Genomic DNA, 12,216 nt, shown 5'->3' with positions numbered 1-12,216 from the left:
CCGGGGCCGAGGTGTCCTCTGTCGCCGTCGCAGGAGCCGCGGAGGTGCGCGGATGCGAATGGCGGCTGCTCGGTGGGCCGAGGTTACCAGGGCAGGTTTTGCCTCCGGCTTCTAGCCCGGGTTTCTCTCTTTACATTTGGGCTGGTCGCTTCCTGAGGCAGGATTTTTCCATCCTAGGAAATCCTCGCCAGCGACCGGGCAAGAATCCCAGCACCGCACAGATAACAGTCGTTCAAGGCCCCTTTTCCTCCCTTCTCAGCCACAAGCAGTTGTGTCTCTAGTAATCTCACCAAAATTGCCCGGTTTACAGGCAAAGGACATGTACTAAACCTCTCGTGCAACCCCAGTGGCATCTGATTTTACGTTATCAGGTTATAATTCCATCCAAGGAACCACCCTATAAATTCACTTAACAAAAGAGAGAGAAGTGGGGTGGTTCTTCGCGACCCTTTGAGATGTAACTTAACCACCAAAGATATATATGTGGCTAATACGAAAAGAATTGCGACTGCCCCGCGAGGAGTCCATACTTGGGCATTGCCTTGCCGTGTTTCCCTGTGCGCCTTCTAAGCCTCATGCTTATGCCCATGTTAAAGTTATCTTTAATACAACCCCAGCTCCTCTTCATCATAGTGGTGAGTCCTGAAATTCTTTTCATCCTCTAAGCCAGGAATCCTGGTTTGGACTGGTCAGAGTCCCTAACATTAGGAGAGCTCAGGCTGCTGAAGGTAACTGTGGTGCTTTTTTTCCTGTCCCCTCACTGCTGATACTCTGTGGTCTGGTTACCCCGTGCAAGGATCGGGTCAGCTGGAGCAATCGGCACTACTTTTTCCTCATGTGACAGGCTGAGTCTTTTGAGTGGCTTTCAAAATACTTAAGGATTCACAGGCCCTGGTCAGTCAGAGCCCTCCAGTTCAGTTTCAGGCAGTGTTTTTTTGTGAACTGGTCCCACTTTTACTGCTCTGGAGTTCTATGGGGGGGGGGGGTGTTCAGACTTCCTCCCTCCCTTCCCCCAAATATGTGACTTTTAGGTGGGTGGAAGTCTCTGGGATAAGAGTACTGGGTGTACCTACGGTTAGACCCAGGCATGTGGCAGGAAAGTTGTGTTTATCTGTTAAACGATCTCGAGCCATATGCCAGCCACCATTCTAGGATCTGAGAAGACAGATTGATAAAGAGCACTTGTGGCCTCCAAAAATACATGGCTCCAGTACATTAAGAGTAGACTGAAGTAGGTGACATTAAGGCTTTAGAAGTGGAGGCAGGAGGATCAGTAGTTCAAGGGCATCCTCAGCTACATAGGTCTAGGCCAGCCTGGGCTACATGAGGTCTGGTTTCAATAAATAAATTAAAAAGGAGTAGACTCTGAGATAGGCCTGGGGACATAGGCCTGTAATTCTAGTACTGGGGCTGAGGTAGGAGGATCACAGATTCAAGATATAATGAGTTCTGGGCTGTTCTGGGCTGTATAGTGAGACCTTGCCCCAAAAAGAGCAAGAACGAAGTCTGTAGGGCTCAACTTAAGGCTCAGTGTCTGATGCCAGGCCTGTCCTGCACGAGACCAAGTTCAATCTCTAGCACTGACAAAAAGCAAATGGGCCGTAGTTCCACAAATAATGCTTTGAATACTAGCTTTCTGATTTCCTAGCTTTGTGGTTTTTGCAGGGTGTTTTTTGTTTGGTTTTGGTTTTGATTTTTCAAGACAAGATTTTTCTGTGTAGCCCTGGCTGTCCTAGAACTCACTCTGTAGAAAATTTAACATTTCCTGCTTTTTTTTTTTTTTTTGGTTTTTCGAAATAGGGTTTCTCTGTGTAGTTTTTGGTGCCTGTCCTGGATCTTGCTCTGTAGACCAGGCTGGCCTTGAACTCAGAGATCCACCTGGCTCTGCCTCCTGAGTGCTGGGATTAAAGGTGTGGGCCACCACTGCCCGGCAACATTTGCTATTTTTATTATTATTACTATTATTGCTTTTTTTTTTTTTTTTTTTTTTTTTTTTTGAGACAGGCTTTCTCTGTGTAGCCCTGGCTGTCCTGGAACTCGCTCTGTAGACCAGGCTGACCGCGAACTCAGAGATCTGCCTGCCTCTGGGATTAAAGGCCTGTGCTACTACCACCCCTTTGCAGGGTTCTTAAGCACACTTGGCCTGTTGTCTGTAAAATAGGGAAAACAATACCTCATGTAATTGTGAGATTCAAAACAACATATGTGTTTAGCATAGGTTCTGGTACAAGAAATATAAATTAGTATTAATTATAGTAGTGGAGGAGGTAAGCAGGGAACTGTAAATTATATTTTCACAGAAGCATGAGCAGTGGGTAGGGGATATATCATGGAAGGATTCATCCATGTGGTTTGCATTTTGAGTTGGGCCCTTAAACACAAGTAAGTTTGTCAGATGAGAAGGGGAAGAGCATTGCAAGCAGAGGAAACCACATAAGGTCCAGGAGCCTGAGTACGGGGAACTGTTCAGAAATGTTCTTGCGTGGGGATCAGGGACAGCCACCTTTCATAGCCCATGTGCTGCCTGAAATAAAACCTCAAGGGTGCTGGCTTGGCTCTGTTCCTCCGGGGACTTCTGGGCCCTCTCTCCTCTCAGCCTGTCTGTAGTTGGCTTTCTTCCTCAAGGCTCAGCCTGATCTCAGGGCCGCAGTGAAGACTCCCTAACTGGTGGAGCCCTCGCCACTTACTTCTCTGCTTTTCCCAGTCCCCGTAGTGCTTAATTTTTACTGCACAGTTTAGCAGTGATTATATGTTGTCCTGTTATTTAATTATCTCGTCTGTGTAAGCGTACCCGGTTCCTTCCCTCAAGGGAGGGGTGGCATCTTCCCATTTTGTGTCCCACATGGGGCTTAACACACACTGTCAGCCCACAAAATATATTTCCACAATCTCTCTTAACTGCACACAGCCAAAAGCACCAGACCCTTATCATGGGATGACTGATTTGAGCAAAAATGTGTTCATTCCATGTACGTTCATTGAGGTCCTGGCCTGTTTGAAGTTAGTTAAAGGAGTTTGAAAGAGAGACTAAGGTATCTGCCCCCATACACAAAATGGCATTACAACCAGGGGTGGTGGCACACACCCATCATCCCAGCAGGTGGTTGATTGAAGCCAATGGATCATGAGTTCAGGACCAATCAGATGCCTAGTAAGACACTGTCAAGGAGGAAGAGGAAAGAAGGAACATTTTCCCCCCAGAATCTTGGGAATATCAAGAGACGACTTGAATGAGAAGAAGTGTGGAGGTAACTGGAACCCTCACATCCATTCTGTTGTCAGTGCAAACCACGGTGACACTGTTGGGACGACACTGACTTTTGTCTCTACTAGAAATGCCAAGGCCTGAAGCCATCAACCATTTCTTCTTTGCTCTCACAGTCTGTTTTTTTTTTTTTTTTTTTGGTTTTTTTTTTTTTCTTTTTTTTTTCTTTTTTTTTTTTTTCGAGACAGGGTTTCTCTGTGTAGCTTTGCGCCTTTCCTGGAGCTCACTTGGTAGCCCAGGCTGGCCTCGAACTCACAGAGATCCGCCTGCCTCTGCCTCCCAAGTGCTGGGATTAAAGGCGTGCGCCACCACGCCCGGCCCCACAGTCTGTTTTTGGATTATGGCCCAAAGTCAAGTTGATTCAATCCTTTTACAAAGGCCAGCTGTTTTCATTAAGAACCTATTGTCTAGGTACCTAGTAAATCACTTCTTGTGATGTGTATTCAAGCTATTCTGTTCTTACAACAGGAGTAGTGTAGACATTTGTTGTTGCCTTTATTTTTGGAGACATTTTAAATTTATACTAATCAAGTTTATGAGAGTTTATTCAGTGTTAGAGAATGCCTGGAGTACTTAACAACTTTTTTAAAAAATGGATGTGGCCCAGTATAGTGGCATATGCCTATAATCCCAATACTCAGGAGGCTGAGGGAGGAGGATTGTCATGAGTTTGAGGGCAGCATAGTCTACATAGTGTGATATAGGCAGCCTAGGAGATCCTGACTCAAAACAGCAAAACAGGTCAAAGCAGCTTGCTTTTGCAGTGGGCAGCAGTCAATGCAGAGATAAAAACGGACCCAAGAGCTGAGAAGTGACTGAGCACTCAGCCCTAAATAATGATCATCTTCCAACCTCCAAGACTTAAGGAAGACTTTTGAAGAGGAGGCAGAATGTAAGAGCGAGAGGATGAGGAGGGGTGCTGTGAAAGCTGTCTTCAGGACATGCCATGGCTCTCACTCGTGAACTCATGGTAGCTGTGGTTCCCTGCACAAAATCAAGCCAGCTACAATTCTGATACTGTTGAGAGGTGCTTTCCAGGCCCCACCCCGTATTTGAGGAGCCATTGGCAGTTGATATCTTCTGGGAGAGGGAAATTTGTTGTTTGAGGATGTGGCTGCTGGCGGGTGGGTTTCCCATGCTCCAGGGGATGGCCCCACATCCACGCACATATGGGCAGCTGATATAACCTTATGTGCCATCAAAGGAAAAGGAAGATTTGAAGTTGAGAAGGAGATGTGTTGGAGAGATCCAGAGGAAGTTGGAGAGGGAAGTGGGGGTGTGTATGTATAAGTGTATGCAATCATATTTCATTGTTATATATGTATGAAATTCCCAAGAATCAAGAAAAATTATAACAAAACCCTGCCCTCACTGAGGAAGTGATGTAGTAGGGCGAACAAAGCCAGTAGGCAATTAAAATACAGAATGGCATTTAGTTATTTATTGCAGCATAACAAACACTCCAGATCTTGGTGGCTTAAAACTGTCATTATTTCCTTTGGTGCAGTAAATGGGTGGGACTCAGCTGGACTGCTGTCACTTGAAGTCTCTCACGAGGTTGTAGTTTGGTGGCAGCTGGAACAGAAGTCATATGAAGACAACTGGGGCCACAGAAAGGCTGGGCGTCTTCTTCATGTAGTCTCAGGGCCTCTCGACTCCACTCGGCCTCCCCATCTGGGCAGCTGAGCTTCTTACCCAGTGGCTCAGAGTGTCAAGAGCAGACCTGGCAGACCCCTCAAAAATGAGGCCCGGGACCTGCACTGTTTCCCTTCTGCGCTCTGTTGGTTAAAGCAAGTTGGGAGGCCAGCCCCAAATTAGTGTGGAAGGGGAGACCCCAGAGCGTGACTGGGAAAGTGTGGTTCTTCGGAGACTCGCAGGATCTACAGAAGGGACTGTGCAGGAGCTCCATATAGGATGACAGTGACTACAATAACAGCTCTCCTCCTCTTCCTTTTCCTCCTCCTTTTCTTCTTTTCCTACTTTCTTCTCTTCCTCCTCCTCCTTCTACTGTATGTATGCATGCAGGTGGGTATGCGTTCCCAGGCACATGCGCACAGAGGCCATAGAAGGACATGGAGTGTCTTCCTTTATCACACTCTACCTTATTCCTGTAAGACAGGGTCTTTCACTAACCCAGAAGCTTCCCGTTTGGGTAGACTGGCTGGCCAGCAAGCAAGCAGGATCTGCTTGTCTCTGTCACCATCCCCACGTTGGAATTGTTACGTGCATGCATAGCCATGCACAGCTATTTCCATGGGTGCTGGAGGTCTGAACTCAGGTCCTCATGCCAGCACAGTAAACTCTCTTACCCACTAAACTATGTATCCAGTCTCCATGGGTTGACTTCTTTCAAAACTGAATGAAGAAGGGCCAGAGATATAGCTGGGGTGAGGGAATGTAGCTCAGTTGGAGGAGTGCTTGCCTAGAATGCATTAAGACCCGTGCTCAGTTCCCCCAGGACTTCATAAACAAGGCATGGTGGCACATGCCTGTAGTCCCAGCCCTAGGGAATTGGAATCAAGAGGATCAGAAATTCAAGGTCAATTTCAGATACATAGCAGATTGGAGGTCAGCTTAGGAGGCATGAGACCCTATCTCAAAAAAAAAAAAAAAAAAAAGAATGGTAAGGACTAGGGACTGTGTGCGTGCGCGCATGTGCATGCGTGCGTGCGTGCATGTGTGTGTGTGTGCACACATGTGCAAGCGTGCCCATGTAGCTGTTGTGTGGGATAGATTGGGTCCAGGAAAGAGGTCAAGTCCTCATTGTCACTCTGTCTTTTCTCAGCCAGCAACCTCACATTTGTCACTGAGAAGGCTGAGTCATTACCTCAACATTGGTATTAGTTCTTTTTGCTTTTTACTAGGTGGATTTTTTTTTTTAAATGCAAACTCCTTTTTACAAATGTTTTGTTTTGTTTCATTTATTTTTAAAAGAACATTTTGTCGGAAACCTGCTGCCTGGTAGGAACCTGGACATGGGGTTGGTCAGGTGGTTAAACAATTTATACTTGGGTGTGAAGTGTGCTGAGGAAGAACCTGCTGGCAAGGAGCAAGGAGCATGCCATTGACCTCTCAGATAAAAAGATATATGAAATTGAAATTATCTTTTCATTACCAATGAAAAGGTAATGTAGAAGAGGGCAAAGAAGGTCGTTAAAAGAGTTTCTACTCTAGTAAAAAGTCAAATAGTACTAAAGGGTTATATCAAAATGCAGCAGACCTCTGCTACATGCTCTCTACCCTCCAGTCCGGCTCCCTGGGGGCGGCCATTTTCAACTCTTTGAAGTGTCAGGAAGCAGCGCAGAAGAGCAGGAGTTGTGTGACATCAACACAGTGCTCCCACTGACTGCCTGGTTATCTTGGACAGGTTAATTATCTTTTCCCTCAGTTCTCTTATCTGCATCATGGGACTAAGGAAGGTAGTACCCTTATGAGAAAACACAATGAGTGGGGACTCCATGTGACGGTGATGATGATGATCAATGAGTGGGGACTGCATGTGATGGTGATGATGATGATGACGATCAATGAGTGGGGACTCCATGTGACGGTGATGATGATGATGACCATCAATGAGTGGGGACTACATATGATGGTGATGATGATGATGACCATCAATAGTGGGGACTACATATGACGGTGATGATGATGGTGATCAGTGAGTGGGGACTACATGTGATGGTGATGATTACAATCAATGAGTGGGGACTACATGTGATGATGATGAAGGAGGAGGAAGAGAAGAGAACTTGAGAGCCACTGTGAACATACTTGGACATTAGTCACACACCATACAAATAAATAGAGGGCACAGTTGTGACTTGGGGGACATGACAAGAACCCAGACTCAGTTGGAGAAGTTTGAGCTTCTCCTTTGTTCTAAGCCCAACTGTTTGTTCTTAGTCCCACTCCTCTCCTGTCTCTTCTACAACCTCGCCACTGTAATTATCCTGATCCTCATATCAAAGCATTCATCTCTTCACTAAGTCTTTACCATCTACCTATGAAATATGCACAGGCCTTTCCTTGATCAAGTCTTTTAGTTGGTCCTCCTGCTTCTTCAGTTATCAGTCTGTTTCTTTGTCTCCACTGCCACATTTCTCAACATGAATGCTGCCTCTTGTTTCTGTAGGAATCCCTGACTTCAGCCTTGGCATCCACTTCCATCTGTCTTTCTGCTGCACTGGGCACTAGGCCCTCAGAGCCCACCTCGTTAGCCACCAGGGTACATTTGGACCCAGAGGATTTGACTGGGTTGGCCACATTACTCCTTCAATCTTACCTACAAAGACTCACCATCCCGCTTCCCTATTTCTGTCTGTGTTTCTCCAAGTGATCCAGGAAAGCAGCCTTGAACTCCAGGTTGGCTCAGTCCCTTCTCAGTCCTCCTCGTGTTAGTTTAGACTGTCATTGAAAATACTGAAAACTCACTGAAGCTAGCATCTGTTGCATCAGAATCTGGAGGGGTAGGGGTGGGGATCTAAGGAGTACCAACAGCCGGAGCCTAAGAAAGATAAAAAATGTGGGTTCAGGAGCCAACCAAGTGAGCCCCTCCACAGACTGCTTTATGGGTTTCTTGTGGTCTGTACAGACACCCCTAAGGTGTCAGACACTCCCACACCTAGCTGATCCCCAGGTCGTGCAGAAATCACCCTCTTGCAGCATGTGCTTGAATATGTCTGTCCAGCTTCCCCTGAGACATCCCTACCTCGTTAGCTTGCCTCCGCTGCCTTTGTTTCTGTGAAATGGGGTCCTTAGTACAGTGATTGGCACACCGAAAGGCCCCAGTGAATGGTGACAAGGGTCAGTCTTGTCATTGTTCTCTTTCCTGCCTGTCAGTCCTAGCCCACCTTCTAGCCACTTCTGTTAGAAGTTCTGCTGCGACCTCAGGTCCGCCTTTCAGAGTTCTCCCGATACCTGAGGCTGGGCGTGTGGCTCAACTGGTAGAGTGCTTGGTCGCGTGCACAAAGCCGAGCTCACTCCTCAGCACTGAATAAAACTGAGCGAGGTATCTCATACCTGTGACGCAAGCACTTGGGAGGTGGAGGCAGCAGGGTCCCAAGTTCCATCTTGTCCTCCACTATGGAGCAAATTCGAGGCTAGACTGGCTACATGAGACTCTATCTTAATTTTAAGAGGGGAGGAGGGCTGGAAAGATGGCTCAGCAGTTAAGAGCACTCATTTCTACAGAGGACCCAGGTTCCATTCCCAGCACCCACATGGTGGCTCACAACCATCCGTAACACTCTGGAACATAGACATACATAGGGGCAAAATATTCATATATGTAAAATAAATCTATTTAAAATTTTTAATGATTTGTTTTTATTTTATGTACATTGGTGTTTTGCCTGCATGTGTATCTGTGTGAGGGCTTTGGACCCCCTGGAACTGGAGCTACAGACAGCTGTGAGCTGATATGTGGGTGTTGGGAATTGAATCTGGATCCTCTGGAAGAGCAGCTGGTGCTCTCAACCATGGAGCCATCTCTCCAGCCCCTAAAAAAAAATTCTTTTTAAAGTAAGAAATAAAGGCTGGCAAGATGGCTCAGCAGGTAAAAAACTCTGGCCACCAAACCTTACAAGCAGGGTTCTATCTCTGGGCCCCACGAGGTAGAAAGAGAGAAGCTCCTCCTACAAGCTGCCTTCTGACCTTGCTGCATGTGTTATGGCATGCACACTCACACAATAAATGTGATTTAAGGAAACAAAGAAATTTCAGATATGGAGGAGGATGCAGGCTTCGGAGTGCTGGGGGCTGGGGAAACTTGAAAAAGCTAGGTGGTCTCATCAGCTCCTTGAAGAAACCCCTGTCTGGCTTGAGCCAGGCCTCAGCTCGGAAGACCCCGAAGCAGGTCCTCCCTGCTCCCAAAGCCTGTGGATCTAGGTGTGGCTGCCGTTGAAGCGCAGCATAGAGGATGCGAATCCAGCCTTTCACAAGCTGGGGATGCTGAGAGATGTAGCAAGATCTGCAGCGCTTGCAGGGGGTGAGAGGTGAGAGCAGCACCCTCAGGGCAGTGTGCCAGGCTCAGACTGGGGCCTTCCCCAAGGGCTGGCAGCCAGAAGCCAGAGGTGCTCCCGATTCTGCTGAGCACTCGCAGGTCCTCTCTGCACCCTTGAGAGCATTTCTCATTAGGCTCTATGTGCGAGCAGGGTGCCTGGCTTCCTCGGGTCCAACAACCGTGCTCTCCCCGCCTGCTCCTGGGTGGTGGCTCCCCTGCCTCTGGACTGCAGCTCCCACTCCCACCGGCGGCACAGAACTGGGGGTGGAGCAGCCTCACAGCTGTTTGCTCCCAGGCAGCATGGCTAAGTAGTTCACAGCTCTGGCTCTGAGTCAGAACCCGCCCATTTCAATCCCTCTGCTGCCATTACTATCTTTGTGGCCCTGGGCGACTTAACTCCGTTATGCTTCATCTGTGCAGCAGGGATAATGATAGACCTTCATACTGGCCCTGAGCTTTACTATGATAATGCAGAGAAGGCACTCAGCTTGGTCCGCCTCTACCTCCTGGAGCCCAGGGCCCTGTTCTTGTTCCTTCTCTCTTTCTTTTTAAATTTTATTTACTTTATGTACGTTGGTGTGAAGGTGTCAGATCTCCTGGACAGTGGTGGGCTGCCATGTGCATGCTGGGAATTGAATTCCGCCGGAAGAGCAGCCAGTGCTCCCAGCTGCTAAGCGTCTCTCCGGTCCCTGCCCTGTTCCTGTGGAACAGCTAGCCCCCTGCCTCAGCACTCTGCTGTCTCTCTCCCTCCCATCTGTGTTGCCCTCTGTTCACATGTCCATCTCCGCCTGTGGGCCAGAGCACCACTAGGTCAAAGATAACATTGTATGTGTCTGTGTTCTTGGTGCCCAGCACAGGGCTTGGCCTATTTGACAAGAGGAATGTGAATTCACTGTTGGAAGGAATTGGTGAGGCCGTATAGAAGACCCAGAAGACGGAGACTGGAGGGATGGCTCAGCAGTTAGGAGTACGGGCTGCCTTTGCAGAAGACCTGGATTTGGTTCCAAGCTCCCACAGAGTGATTCACAACTCCAGGGTATCTGACACATTCTTCTGGCCCGCACGGCCACCAGACTCCCACGTGGTGCACATACATGGAGACAATGAAGAAAAAAGCCAGGTGTGGTGTGTGCATTTCATTCCAGCACTCTGGAGGCAGAGGCAGGCAGCTCTCTATAAATTCTAGGCTAGCCTGGTTTACACAGTGAGACCCTGTCTCAAGAAGAGGAGGTGGAGGAAGAGGAGGGGGAGGAGGGGGGAGGGAGGAGGAGAGAGATAGAAGGGGGTGGGGTGTGAGAGGAGTCATTCTGTCCTCAGAATTCCATCTGGCTTTAGTGGCTCACCTTCCACTCTGGTCATTTACTGCACTTCAAGAGTCTATTGTCACAGGCTTGGCCTGGGGGCCAAGAATACTGCAAGGACCACAATAGATTGGGCTACTGACATTATGGAGCAAATACCAGATTTATGGACATTAAGCATATAACCAAGTTAAGGGTACATTTCATCCAGGAAACCTTGCAAGGAAGGAGAAGCCCAGGCTAGAACAGAGCACATTTGGGGGAGGGAGGAGGCAGTAAGAGTTTCCTGGGTGATGTGAAGGGTAGGCTGTATTGAAGCAGAAGATGAGAAAGAACCTTCCACAGAAGGCCTCAGGCAGAAGGGAACAGGGCTGTTGGGCAAAAGATAAGGTTAGCACAGCTGTAGCCGAGCGATGGGATGGGTCAAGACCTCTACAAGGCTGCGGAGCTGGAAAAACGCATCCTGCAGATCCACAATGAGAGATGTGCGCCTCTGTCCTAATGATAATAGCTCACACTTATTCAATTTTGTGTATATGTACACTGTGCTAAGCACCTTGTGTGCTTTTGTCGTGTACCACCCACAGTCCTCTAGGAGCCTGTTACTGTTATTCCCACGCTGCCTCGGGAAGGTAAATCTGCTCAAAGGCGATCAGCGGGCTGCAGTAGCTAGGATTTGAATCCAGACATCAGGACCCAGCACCTTCTTTCCTAACCCTTGGGTGGTCCAGCCAAAGAGCTAAATGAACATCTCGACCAACCGCACGCTACTCCTTAGCAGCCCTGGCCCCGGCAGGTCAGGTATGAGCACCCTGGCTGCGGGGTTGACCTGGAGAAGCTGTCACAGAATCGCCAACCTGGACTTCCACCCGCGTGGGACGCGACCGCAGTGCGGAGGACGCTAGTGCGTGTGCACGCGCGCTGTCGCCGCCGCTGTGCGGGCTGCAGCCGCGAGCTGCCCCGGTCCGGTGGCGGGGTCGCCCCGCGGCGTCCGGCAGGGGGCTCTCGGTCCCAGGCTCCCCGAGCCAGCCCACAGCCCGGTCGCCTGCATCACATCCCCTCTGTCCTGGGGGGGTAGGGGGTGGGGTGGGAAGCGGGCTTTCGTTTCTGATTTAAAGCGACTATTTTAAAATGGTTTTCTATTCTTTTTTTTTCCCCCTGCTTTCTCTCACAGCCAGAATAATGGAGAAAACGACACCAAGAATCCATTCCAAACGAACAACCAAGAGGAGATGGCAGCTCCCAGATGTTGATGTTTTGTTTTTTGACATAAATCTTCGCACTCATATGGGAGTTTTCATTGATTCATGTTCCCATCTGCTGAATTTCCTTTTATTTATTTAATATGGCTTTTTGGGGAAATCTTGCTTCGAAGCTCTGGAGAAGCATAAAGCGTGGCAACCGCTGCAGTCCTCCTTCCTCTTCCAAGCCGAGGCTGCTGGGGGGCAGGGAGATGCGGTGGCGGCCTGCAGAGGGGGTGCTGGGCGTCCTCGATGGGGGTGGGCGCTGCAGACCTGCGCTAACGTGGCGATTCTGCCTCTTGGAGCCTTCCAGAGGCAGGGAGAGGGAGGAAGGGAAGAAGAGGGGGTAGACTGGCCGACTTCCTTGTGTTTCCTGCTAACCTTCAATACTACGCTCCTTTTCTTTCG

The 12,216-nt window shown here is 48.7% G+C and overlaps 1 long non-coding RNA gene across 2 annotated transcripts; it reads left to right on the top strand.

Moving 5' to 3' along the window:
* The first annotated feature begins 5,956 nt into the window (after positions 1–5,956).
* On the top strand, positions 5,957–11,855 carry LOC121824163 (uncharacterized). 2 transcript variants are annotated; one of them, XR_013046054.1, is made up of 3 exons: positions 5,957–10,386; positions 11,155–11,471; positions 11,742–11,855. It is a non-coding gene; the product is annotated as an uncharacterized LOC121824163 (long non-coding RNA). The 2 variants fall into 2 exon arrangements; XR_013046053.1 differs by having other exon boundaries at positions 5,958–10,386; positions 11,155–11,199.
* Positions 11,856–12,216: the final 361 nt, after the last annotated feature.

This window comes from Peromyscus maniculatus, chromosome 19 (assembly GCF_049852395.1).
Source record: "Peromyscus maniculatus bairdii isolate BWxNUB_F1_BW_parent chromosome 19, HU_Pman_BW_mat_3.1, whole genome shotgun sequence".
In the NCBI taxonomy this organism is placed as follows: domain Eukaryota; kingdom Metazoa; phylum Chordata; class Mammalia; order Rodentia; family Cricetidae; genus Peromyscus; species Peromyscus maniculatus.
This window is presented reverse-complemented; position numbering and strand designations above follow the sequence as displayed.